This window comes from Rhinopithecus roxellana, chromosome 18 (genome assembly GCF_007565055.1).
Source record: "Rhinopithecus roxellana isolate Shanxi Qingling chromosome 18, ASM756505v1, whole genome shotgun sequence".
Taxonomy (NCBI): domain Eukaryota; kingdom Metazoa; phylum Chordata; class Mammalia; order Primates; family Cercopithecidae; genus Rhinopithecus; species Rhinopithecus roxellana.
The window spans coordinates 50,614,006-50,627,460 of NC_044566.1; the positions used below are offsets into that span (position 1 = coordinate 50,614,006).

Genomic DNA, 13,455 nt, shown 5'->3' on the forward strand with positions numbered 1-13,455 from the left:
ATTTCCCAGACTCCCATAGGTTCTGGATGCGATTTGAGTTCTGCCAATCAGATGCACTAGATTTGGAAGGTGAAAGTGAAGCAAAGGCCACCTTCTAGCTGTTAACAGGTAGCCAGAAAACAAGGTCCAACAGAAGTATGTGTTTGCAGTGACGAGAATCCATATTCCAGCATCTAGTCACCAGCCCTGCAGGTTTGAGACAGCTATGGCAGTGGCAGCAGAGCTACCAGTAATAGAAGCAGCCTCCTGACCTCTAGATGGCAACTTAACACTTACAGTCCAGTGGCGGTCTCTGATTTTCACACATCCCGACCTCTCAGGAATGTTTTAAGAACACAATTCCCTGAATTGAATCCTTTTCTGCTTAAAACGTCTAAAATATTTTGCTTCCAACATGGAAAGCTCACTGATGCAGTACTTACTACACTTCCTTTGATTCTTTACAATTTCATGTATCATATTTACATTTGCAAAAAGAACAGAGTAATTTTAGTTCCAGAAAATAAAAAAAAGAATAGGAGCAACTATAACAAGATGTTCATGCTATTTAATTCTGGATGGTGGAACTATGAAAGACTATTATCTTCTTTTTACTTTTCCATTCATTTTCCCCAAAATATTTCTCTTTTAAAGAAATAAACAGATCACTTTAACTGCAGAGAAAGAACTAGGGGGAAGCAGGGCTGGAATCAGAAAAATCATTTAGATTCCTGATGAAATAACCCCAAACTACCCTTGCAGCTCACATTATAGCTGGATATTTTTATCCTAATTCTATTTGGTTGAAATGGAAGTAGACAGCCTTTAAATCTGGATGGTCAGCTGTCTCTTTTATTTTCTTTAGATAGAAGAGAATATGAATGCCTTCAACCAAAAGACAAACCAGTCTAAGATGTTTCTAAATAGGCTGACCTAAATTGCTCTAACTTTTCCATTAACCAGATAAAAATACAAGGCCAGGGCCAAGGATAGTAAAAGTTATTTTCCAATTTCCATTCTGCTTCAGATGGATAATATTCAGAAAACTGTATTCGTCATTCCTTACATGAACATACTATTGATCCTTTTTTTTATTTCTTGGGTAAATGACTTTATTCTTTCTTGCTATTGAAACATTAAGGTAGTGTCACCAGTAATAATCAATAGTAAAGCTTCATGAAGCTTTCCAAGGTTCTGATACCAGACTTTCTCTAATGATGTTTTTCTGCTCTGAAGTTTGCAACTCATGTTTAAGTATTTTAAGTATTATATAGTGGAGATCTAAATCACATCAGGAAAACATACTGTTATTTTTAGAAATGTTGTTAAATTCATAATATGGGCAGAATAATAAAGCAGCTTTTAGTCTTTCTACACACTATCCAGTCTCTCAGGGGCTATGTTACAGAATTTATTAATGGTCTAGTGGAAGAATTATTACAAATATGAGCAATTTGAAAGCACCAAGAATATCTAAACCGAACTGCCAAAAGAAAGTAGTAAGAAAACATTATGAAGAGAAAGTGATGCATAATTCTGTGTTCTATAAAAGGTGATGAAGAAAATCTTTGAGGGCTTTCATTTAACAGGATAAAAATCTCAGTTATGAACTACTGAAAGAAAAAAATTACACACAGACACATTTTATGGCATGTTTAAGAAATAAGAACCTGCCGGGCGCGGTGGCTCACGCCTGTAATCCCAGCACTTTGGGAGGCCGAGGCGGGCGGATCACAAGGTCAGGAGATCGAGATCATCCTGGCTAACACGGTGAAACCCCGTCTCTGCTAAAAATACAAAAAAATTAGCCAGGCACGGTGGCAGGCGCCTGTAGTCCCAGCTACTCAGGAGGCTGAGGCAGGAGAATGGCGGGAACCCGGGAGGCGGAGCTTGCAGTGAGCCGAGATAGCGCCACCGCACTCCAGCCTGGGCGACAGAGCGAGACTCCGTCTCAAAAAAAAAAAAAAAAAAAAAAAAAAAAAAAAAAAAAAAAAAAAAAAAGAACCTATAACTTCCAATAACTCATAACTTCTTTCTCATCCTACAGAAACTGGTGGAGCTATAGCAAGTCATTTTAATTAGCAGATTCAAGCAGCTTCCCTTGGATGAATTACACTATCACATCTGTAGGAAAAAAAAAAATATCTAAATAGTACGTTTTTTTAAACCAATATTCTGTTGCTTATATATTCTTGGAAAAGAGAATTACGTTCTCAACATTATATGTTAAAACATTATGGTCACAAGAAATAGAAACAAAGTAAAAATAGAGCCAACTGCAGATAAAAAGAGGTTAACCTAAACTTGAATAGCAGTAAGATTTCTGGAAAATGGGCAATAAAAAAGAGGGTTACGATGTTTTCTTACACAGCAGTCTCCTGATATAAATACTGTATCTTTCTCCTTCCAGCTCTGTGTTGAGGACTGATTTTCTTTTCTCTCTTCAACTGGTCATTATCCAAAAGGCCAGTATAGAAAGTTTGCATGACAAGAATATGACAGGTAATAGAAAATGAATCACTACCTTAGATCAGCTGCACATACAAATACAGCATACATGGAATTTCTCTCTCTATAATAATTCTTTTATTCTTTAAGCCAATAAAGAATTGCACTGTCTCCTATCCAACAAACACAGCAGTCTGTTAACGCAGGCTGCAAACAACATGAGAAATGATTTTACTTGTTAAGTAATTTTTAAAAACTTCAGTTGGTGTGTTGGCACCTAGACTTGGGTTTTTTTAAAAAAAAATAATAGACTAAATTTTGAGGAATTTATTTACAAAATACACTTGCACAATATTTACAAACACCATCTGGAATTTCCAGAAAAAGGCTATAAGAGGATTACACACAACAATCCCAAATGGAAAGTCGAATCACATTGAAAGTGGGCTATGTTAAAAAGGAAAAGGCTATTTTTATATGATACTTATGGTATTAAAACATTTTTTAAGACTGTTCTGGAGATTTGGTGCCTTTAAAAACAGGAAGGTTCAATGAGAAGCATAGAAATCAAGGGATGGAATTAGGTAACACTGGCAGAACCAAGGTGACAATGAGCTTGTAAAATGTAGATAGCAGTCTGAAAATAGGAAAGAGTAGGAGGAAGCTGCTGAAACAGGTAGCAGCCAGTGCTTGCCATGGTAACCATGTTGACTGGATGAACATCCATCATGGCATGAGGCTTAAAAGAGTCCCCACCTGCACCTTTCTTAAGTTTCAGTTAGTGACTCCAGCAACCTGTAGACATTAATAAATAACCTTTCAGTAGACTAAGTAAGCTAGCAGCAGCAACAGGCATGAGTTGACAAATTTGTTAAGAGCTAAGTTTCAAAGGGGGATCTGAAAGATTTAAGGGAAGAAAAAGTTATTTTATATACAGATTAACAATGGTGCAAAAATAATGATAGTGGAAGTTGAGCCAAGTCCTGAGTGCACTTTTACACTTAGCTCTCATGTTCACTGATGTCCTGGGTCCCAAGAGACGCACTTTCATGATGAAATAAGTATTTTCATTATAAAGTTCTTTCACTTTAGAACAGTGAGAAACAATGTGACAGTATGGTCACCACCAATCTTCTAGCTCCAAAGCACTACTCTAAATGTATTAACAAAAATTGGAAGGATTATTACACCTTCAAACACCACTAGAAAATGTACACATGAAGTTAACAAACTGCAGAAACATGACTAACACAGGAAAAAGTATGAAAAAAAACAGAAAGCAAATCAAAGCTCATTTGTAGTTATCTCATTTAATCTGAGTAACAATCCAACCACATGAATGTATCTCAGTTTCAAAGTTAGGAAACTGAGGTTTTAATATGTTACACAACTCCTTTATTATCACACAATTAGTAAGAATAAAAGGCATAAGGGTCTGTTTGCTGTACTAACTTAATCTCCATTACTACACACTGCCAGTCTCATGCTCCATGTGAAACAAAAGCCCCATGTAACCCTTATTTCATGAGTGGAACACACTTTCAAATTCCAATTCTATTTTTCCAAAAACTGTTTTGCTAAATTAAATTATGCATTTATTAGAAGCATGTCTCTAGCATTTCTTCAACATTAGATAACCACACTAGATAATGAACAGCTAAAATGTAGATGTGTTTCATTAGTCTTTGTAAGTCCAGCACATAAATAGGATCTATATTCAAGTTGTTAGGGGATGAGTGGATGCATGGATGGATGGATGGATGGATGGATGGATGGATGGATGGATACAGACAGTGACTTGTTCTGATACATCGTCTGAGTTAGGAAATAAACAGGTAGGTTATAGCCTGTGTGCCAAGGTAGGGCAAGGGTGTCTTTCTTGCCGTTCCATGTGGATTCTTTCAAATCATATCTTAATAGTTATTTTACTGTGTCACTGATAAATAAAAAGTTTGCAAATATTTCCTTTAATTTATTCAAAGGAAAACAGGAAGATGAAATCTAGGTGATTTTCACACAACCAATTTGGAATGAGATACCTGAACTTTTATCATCCTCAGGATGGAAATTTTGATAAATGATGTGAAGACCTCACAGAAGACATGAAGCTGTAAGAATAACAGGGTTTAAAAATGGCAAAAATCATATTCTGAAGAATAATAATACCTAAGCCAAATTACTCTTTAAAACAAAACACACATTACCCCAGTAATAATTCTCTATGTCCAAAACACAGCAATGCAAACAAATCAGCTACCTTCAACTATTATTGAGTTTTCTATGTACCTTAAGACAACAATGACTCTAATTTCATATATATTTAATTCAAAACACTTATCTGATCATAATAAGAGTATAAACAGAACTCAGTAAATTTTCTAATTCATCTTTCCTGTTGTAGACAGTCTAACAAAAACACCATGATAATTTCTATGAGAACTAAGTTCCATGAATTCAGTGGACGCTTCATAGCAGAGTACTCGCAGGAAACGCCAAAGGCATCATGCAGTTCAGTCCTGCTAGAATGCTATTCTTTTCCTGGTGCACGACTGTCATTAACCACACTTCAAGACTCAGCTCAATGTGACCTTCTCTGGAAGCCTTCCATATCTGCTCAAGAACACCCACTATGTTTGTTTCTGTGACAGCATGTATCCATTACCATATATATTTGCATGCACGGCTGTATACCATATACAGATGCTGCTCAACTTACAATGGCGTTACATCCTCTTTAACCAATAAAAAGTTAAAAATATCATAAGCTGAAAATGCATTTAATACACCTAACCTGCCAGATATCATAGCTTACCTTAGCCTACTTTACATGTGCTCAGAACACTCACATTTTGCCTACAATTGGACAAAATCATCTAACACGAAGCCTATTTTATAATACAGTGTTGGATATCTCATATAATTTATCGAGTACTGTACTGAAAGTGAGAAACAGAATAGTTGTGTGGGCATTCGAAGTATGATTTCTACTAAATGTGTATTGCTTCTGCCACCGTAAATTTGAAAAATCTTTAGTCAAACCATCAAAAGTCAAGGACCATCTGTATATCTGTACATATAGCTGTCTCCCCCACTATAAGAAAGGACTGCATTCTACTAATTTTTGATCTCCTGCACAAAATACACACTATTTTAATAAATGGCAAAGAAAAGAAGGAATTAATACACTGCATGCCCTGCTCTAAAATCTTGAGGGTATATCGAGCAGGACACTGCTCTAAAATTTCATTCCTCTTACCAAATAGATAGCAAAGAGAAGGATGAATATTATCATAACAGCTAAAATATATAAAAGAATTTCTCAAAACCAGAACTATTCCCTTTTTCATTCAACAAATATCATTTAAGCAATGACTATATAAAACAGGCAGTGATCTGGGCACAGGAGACAGGGCAAGGAATAAAACAGACCAATATCCCTGCCCCCCATGGAGTTTATAGTCTAATATTAGAAGATGGATTTAGAGAAAATGGTACTTTCTAGTGTATTCGATGGTGATCAGTGCTAAGGGGAGAAGTTAAGAAGGAAAAGAAGTTGGGGCATGCCAGGTTGGGGGTGGGGACTGCGATGCTGGATAGCATCACCACGGCAGGTCGCACTGAGAAGGTGACCTCTGAGGTGAGGGAGGGACTTTTATTAGTTGAAAATCCCTTTTTCTTTTGTTTAAAAACTCATTGGTTAAAAACATTACATTCTATGAGGTGTTAATTATAAACAGAACTCCACATACATCACCCTGTCTAGGCTTTCATAATGAGATTTCACAGTCTAGTAAATTTAGAAATGATCTAAAACAGAGCTAATGAGAAGCCACTGCCTCATGATAGTGGGCGGATCTGTATTTCTTTACAAGGTAAACATTTTTTTCTTGATCATCGCAATTCAAGTTTAGATGCTGATTTTATTTACTTACAGTGGAACATCATCTATATTCTTTTAACACCAATACAATAATTTACCTCTTTTAAGAACCAATTATGTTCCAGCCACGGTTCTAAATACTCAAATTATCTCATGCAAATCATCACAACAACTCTATCAGGTAGGTACATTTATTGTCCAGATTTTAGAGACAAGGCTGGGTCACAGAGATTAAGTAACTTACCTGAAGTCACTTAGAGGGTAAACAGGACAACTGAGATTTAAGACCAGGCCTTTCTCAAAAAACAAAGTCCATGATCTTAACCACAACACTGCATTGCCTCAAAGATAAGAGCAGTTATGTCATACAGCATTTCAATAAGCCTGCTTACTAACTGTTCAAATATAAACTTAATAAGAAAGTGACCTCGTAACAAAAGTTTTTTCTTCTAATTCAAACATTAAGCAATATGAACTCAGAAGCAAAATACAGCTCCTATTTTTAAAGACCATTTTGGGAATCTATTATATAAACACTGAGTAGTGATGCCAGGGGTCATTATGATAGAGAAAAGGAAATAAAATGTACTGGGCCGGGCACAGTGGCTCAAGCCTGTAATCCCAGCACTATGGCAGGCCGAGGCGGGCGGATCATGAGGTCAGGAGATTGAGACCATCTTGGCTAACACAGTGAAACCCCGTCTCTACTAAAATGGCTCAAGCCTGTAATCCCAGCACTTTGGGAGGCCGAGATGGGAGGATCACGAGGTCAGGAGATCGAGACCATCCTGGCTAACACGGTGAAACCCCGTCTCTACTAAAAAAAAAAAAAATACAAAAAAAACTAGCCGGATGACGTGGCAGCGCCTGTAGTTCCAGCTACCCGGGAGGCTGAGGCAGGAGAATGGCGTGAACCCGGGAGGCAGAGCTTGCAGTGAGCTAAGATCCGGCCACAGCACTCCAGCCTGGGTGACAGAGCGAGACTCTGTCTCAAAAAATAAAATAAAATAAAATAAAATAAAATAAAATAAAATAAAATAAAATAAAATGTACTGATAAAAGTCAGCCACATCCTTCTGTCTCTAAGAATGTCTCTAGTCTCAGGGTTGTTCCTTTTAAATTAAATCAACAGGAAAAATAAAAATAAAAAAATAAAAAACAAATAAATTAAACCAACAGGGCCCTCTCTCATGGGTCGGTGTCACATGGCGGCGACTGCAGCAAAGCGAGGGCCTCAGAGACACCACTGCCACCAGCACAGCCGGAGACCTGAGCTGACACTGGGGGCTGTCCTCAGGGCCTGCACCCTCTTGATGATTCAGAGAAGTCCCGTTGTATCAGAGTAAGATGGACAGTAGCTTTGATTTTAATTGTGGTGAGCTGGAGCCACCAGATCATTAACAAACGACATCTTCTGTTAACTAACAGCCGCCAGGGCTTCCTGTTGAAATATATAGCAACAAAAGAAGAAAAGAAGCAAACACAAATAGTGCTTACCAGCACCTTAGAACGATGCTGCTCAGGACCAGTCCAACACTGAATGTATCTGCACCGTGAGGAGAATGCTCATAGAAGCCTGTTGGGTGCATATTTATTCACATTTTTGTTAAATGTTAAATCGTTTAGCACAGTAATCTGAGCGCATAGTATGTCATTTTATTCTGTTTGAGTTTCTTGAGTGTTCTCTTTAAATGTCTGCAGAGTTGCTGCCCCTTTCTTGAACTATGAGTACTGCAATCTTTTAAATTCTCAACCTGAGTAGAGCTTTTTGAGCTTTAAATCTACAGGGAACTCAACAGGCCTGTTTGGCATAAGCAATGAACATCAAGAAACCATCTTGCTGTGGAAACATAATGATTTTTCTTCTCCCTTTTCGAAAGATCTTTCCTTTTGATGCCAGTTTTCTTCCTTGTTTCGTGAAATCGAAATTATTAGAAGACTTGACCATGATAACATTGTGAAAGTGTTTGAAATTTCTGGTCCCAGTGGGAGCCAATTAACAGATGATGTGGATGGGCTCTCTTATGGAACTAAACAGTGTTTACATTGTTCAGGAGTACATGAAGACAGACTTGTCTAAAGTGCTGGAGCAGGGCCCTTTACTGGAAGAGCATGCCAGGTTTTTCATGTATCAGCTGCTAGGGGGGCTCAAGTGTATTCACTCTGCGAATGTACTGCACAGAGATCTCAAACAGCTAATCTTTTCATTAATACTGAAGACTTGGTGCTGAAGACAGGTGACTTTGGTCTTGCATGGATCATGGATCCTCATTATTCCCATAAGGGTCATCTTTTGAAGGACTGGTTACTAAATGGTACAGATCTCCATGTCTTTTACTTTCTCCTAATAATTATACTAAAGCCATTGACATGTGGGCTGCAGGCTGCATGTCTGCTGAAATGCTGACTGGTAAAACCCTTTTTGCAGGTGCACATGAACTTAAACAGATATAGCTGACTTTAGAATCTATTCCTGTTGTACATGAGAAAGATCGTCAGGAGCGTCTCAGTGTAATTCCAGTTTACATTAGAAATCACATGACTGAGCCACACAAACCTTTAACTCAGCCACTTCCAGGAATTAGGCGAGAAGCACTGAATTTCCTGGAACAAATTTTGACATTTAGCCCCATGGATCAGTTAACAGCAGAAGAAGCGCTCTCCCATCCTTACATGAGCATATATTCTTTTCCAATGGATAAGCCAATTTCAAGCCATCCTTTTCATATTGAAGATGAAGCTCATGATATTTTGCTTATGGATGAAACTCAGTCACATTTATAACTGGGAAAGGTACCATGATTGTCAGTTTCCAGAGCATGATTGGCCTATACATAACAATTTTCATATTGAAGTACCGCTACATCCAAGAACTCTGTCTGATGTCACTGATGAAGAAGTACAAGTTGATCCCCGAAAATATCTGGATGGAGATTGGGAAAGGTATCTGGGGGATCCTGCTTTTGATACCAATTACTCTACGGAGGCTTGTTGGCAGTACCCAGATCATCGTGAAGACAAATATTGTGATCTGGAGTGTAGCCATACTTGTAACAAAACGAGGTCATGATCATATTTAGATAACTTAGTTTGGAGAGAGAGTGAAGTTAACTGTTACTATGAACCCAAGCTTATTACAGATCTTTCCAATTGGAAAGAACAAAGCAAAGAAAAATCTGATAAGAAAAGCAAATCAAAATGTGAAAGAAATGGATTGGTTATAACCCAGACAGCGCTAGAGGAAGCATCACAGCAAATGGCTGGAAAAGAAAGGGAAAAGAATCAGGGATTTGATTTTCATTCCTTTGTTGCAGGAACTATTTAATTTAGTTTCCAACATTAGCCTACTGATGTTGTTGATAAATTAAATGACTTGAATAGCTCAGTGTCCCAACTAGAATTGAAAAGTTAGATATCAAAGTCAGTAAGCCAAGAAAAACAGCAAAAAGAAATGGCAAATCTGGCTCAATTAGAAACTTTGTACCCATCTTCTTGGGACAGCCCATTTGTGAGTGATGGGGAGAACTGTTTTCTCATAAATCGGTTTTGTGAAGTAAGAAAGGATGAACAAGTGGAGAAGGAAAACACTAGTTACTTAGACAAGTTCTTTAGCAGGAAAGAAGATCCTGAAATCTAGAAACTGAGTCGGCAGAGGATGGGAAGCTTGGGGAGAGAGAAATGAGGAAGGCTTTCTGAACAACAATGGGGAGTTCCTCTGTAACAAGCAGCTGGAGTCCATAGTATCCCGCAGTTTCACAGTCCAGTTGGGTCACCACTTAAGCCAATTAACACCTTCTGTTATGACATTTTCCCCTCAAATTCTTCATAAAACATACAGCAGCATTCTGAAACATCTGAACTAAAACACTCAGCAGACATTTACCTTTGTATTCTTATGAAATGTATTTTGTCTTTTTTTATTACTAGAGTTTAAGTCATTTTTTACTTGAATCAGGTGGTGTCATTTAGTAAGGATTTTATCAGTACTTGGTTTTTAAAATCCAGGCTTTCTTTTTCTACATGTGAGATAGTTTTCATTTTAACTGACATGTCATTTGCACACAAAAATAATGAATAGAGCAAAATAATGCAATGCAGGAGGAGACAAAAGAAACGCACTAAGACAAGTAAAGAACATCCTCTCACAGAACAATGATCTGTTTTACAGGAAGCAAATCTTGCCTGAAATTTACACAGTGAGACTGTACACAATTGCATGAAAATATCTATTTTTTTCTAAGACATTTTTCATTCATGAGTAGTTTCCAGTTTTTCATACTGTACACATTTCTTAAAACACATGATACCAGAAGCAACCGAAAATGAATGTGGAATTTGGTATACATGTGTTATCTACCTCAAAGTAACAAAAATATGTGGCAAAACATATACCACCCATAGTGCTTCACAAAATGCACTTCTATTTAGCCAGCGTTTATTGTACTAAACTATTCTTAATAAGACTCATTCACTGTTTATAAAGGTTCTGGTATTCACTCTTTATAGTGAAGTGTTAATACACCACATCTTATTTATTTTAGCAAATCAGTATATTTTCTGTATTTACTTACAAAAATTAACTTAGTTTTAAAAATTTATTTGCAAACACACTTTTTCCATTTGGCACTATGGTTTGTTGCCTACCTAACTGAATCTATGTCAGTTTATCCTAAGGCTGTCCCCATACTCATTTTAAGTAACTTGCTCACTGTGTATAGGAATTTGGATTTTGGAGGTGCTTGATCTAGCCACAAAGAAAAATTAATTAGGAATTACTTTATTATAAAATGCTCTAGAAGTCTTAATTGTGTTTTTCTTAAAAAAAAAAAAAAAAAAAAAAGACTGGGCCGGGTGCAGTGGCTGGCCGGGCCTGGTGGTTCAAGCCTGTAATCCCGGCACTTTGGAAGGCCTAGACGGGCGGATCACGAGGTCAGGAGATGGAGACCATCCTGGCTAACATGGTGAAACCCCGTCTCTACTAAAAAATACAAAAAAATTAGCTGGGCGCAGTGGCGGGCGCTTGTAGTCCCAGCTACTCGGGAGGCTGAGGCAGGGGAATGGCGTAAACCCGGGAGGCGGAGCTTGCAGTGAGCTGAGATCCGGCCACTGCACTCCAGCCTGGGCGACAGAGCGAGACTCCATCTCAAAAAAAAAAAAAAAGACTGTTAGAATTGTGTGCATGGAAGTAATTAAGGTACATCATTACTATAGTTTAAAAGCTATACATGATAAGACATTTTGTTTTTACTGAATGATCTATTCCCCATCGCAAGGCAAGCATAAATAAAATTAGATTAATGTAGCATGTGGCATCACAGTCTCTTAGAATTTGTTTCATCTATTTTATTTTATTGAATATTGTCTATATTTTCGGTTATCCTGTTTGAAGTAAAAGGACAAATAAAACATGGCCAGCGAAAAAAATTAATTAATTAATCCAACTATAAAAGCAACAAATATACTATTAATTGCTAGATCAGTTGTGGCAATAATTAATAATTAAAGATTAAGAGGTAACATAAAATGTTGGCGTTAGCACACACAATGATATCTATTTGTCATTTCAAACTTTTATGATCTTTCTAGGATAAAAGACATTTTTCTATGACATGAACAAATTATCTCAAAGCCAGATATGTGCTTGGTGAGGACAGAAAAATGGTCTTCTTAAATGAAATGAGTAATTCTGTGTTCTATCTTCAAAATTCTTTTTTAAATGTGTTGAAAATTAAAGCATAAACTAGTATCTATTTTTACAGAAGAGATTTTTGGGTATACTATTCTGATTTGATATACTATTCTCATTTGACAGGTTCTAAAGTGATGGATTTCAACTCAAATATTGGTTTTCCTTGAAAAGCACATAAATTAATACTATTTTTCCTTTAAAACAATTTAACGCACATTTGATTCTCATTACTTACAGCAGTTATGTTCAATAAAGTCACTACAACTCTGGATTAACAATAGTGAACCACTGACCCTATGGGAAATACTAGGTTTAGGTTCCTGCAAACCTCACAACATCTTCGTCAATTAATCAACATATAATTTCATTTTATGTGTGCTTCTGTTTAAAGAATATGTGTATACATATATATTAACAGAATATATATGATACATATAACATCACATGTTATATGTTATATTCTTAATAAAACATACACATACATTCTTTAAACAATGTAAGTATACTTGATTCATTAACATTATACTCAGGGCCAACAGCACTATAGCTCATGCCTGAAGGAAGCCTGTCTAACACACATATTTTTTTCAATAATGCACATCATAACATTTTACTTTTAGGAAAACCAGACAGCACTTCCGCACAGAGAGCCACTGTAAACAGTGAGATCATCAACAAAAAGTACAAACATGCGAAACCATGTCATGAAAGGGCACTTGTTTATTGCATGAGAGCTGAAAAAAGATAACAGAGCACAGCCAGGTTCATCCTTGGGTGTGAATGTGCACACTGGGCAACTCCAACTGTTCACTTGTGAAAAATTACATACAAGTATTGATTTTGAAGTCACAAATAAACGTTAGTGAGTAGGCAAATTAGCAAATACTGAAACCATGAATAAGGAAGATCGACCCTATAAAATGTTAAGTACGTACATGTCGTGTTTTCTGTTATGTGAAAATATGCTCAATGTGGTGCTGTGTTCAATAGTGTCAGCAAATTGCAGTAAAGATTGCTTGACACCGGCCGGGCGCGATGGCTCAAGCCTGTAATCCCAGCACTTTGGGAGGCCGAGATGGGCAGATCACGAGGTCAGGAGATCGAGACCATCCTGGCTAACACGGTGAAACCCCGTCTCTACTAAAAGAAATACAAAAATCTAGCCGGGCGAGGTGGCGGGCACCTGTAGTCCCAGCTACTCGGGAGTCTGAGGCAGGAGAATGGCGTAAACCCGGGAGGCGAAGCTTGCAGTTAGCTGAGATCCGGCCACTGCACTCCAGCCTGAGCAACAGAGCGAGACTCTGTCTCAAAAAAAAAAAAAAAAAAAAAAAAGATTGCCTGACACCTGAAAATGCGACCTTTCACCTCACAGTGACCTGTCAGAATTTCCCTCCGGTTCAAGGCTGAATAATGTCCCATTATATGTGTGTGCCACATTTTGTCTATCCATTCATCTATC

General features: G+C 37.3%; 1 protein-coding gene and 1 pseudogene across 4 annotated transcripts in view; one reads left to right on the top strand and one right to left on the bottom strand.

Moving 5' to 3' along the window:
• The window catches only part of DGKH (diacylglycerol kinase eta), a 203,237-nt gene that overhangs the window by 165,078 nt on the left and 24,704 nt on the right, over positions 1–13,455 (bottom strand). The window lies entirely within an intron of this gene.
• Positions 7,513–10,170, top strand: LOC104671111 (annotated as a pseudogene).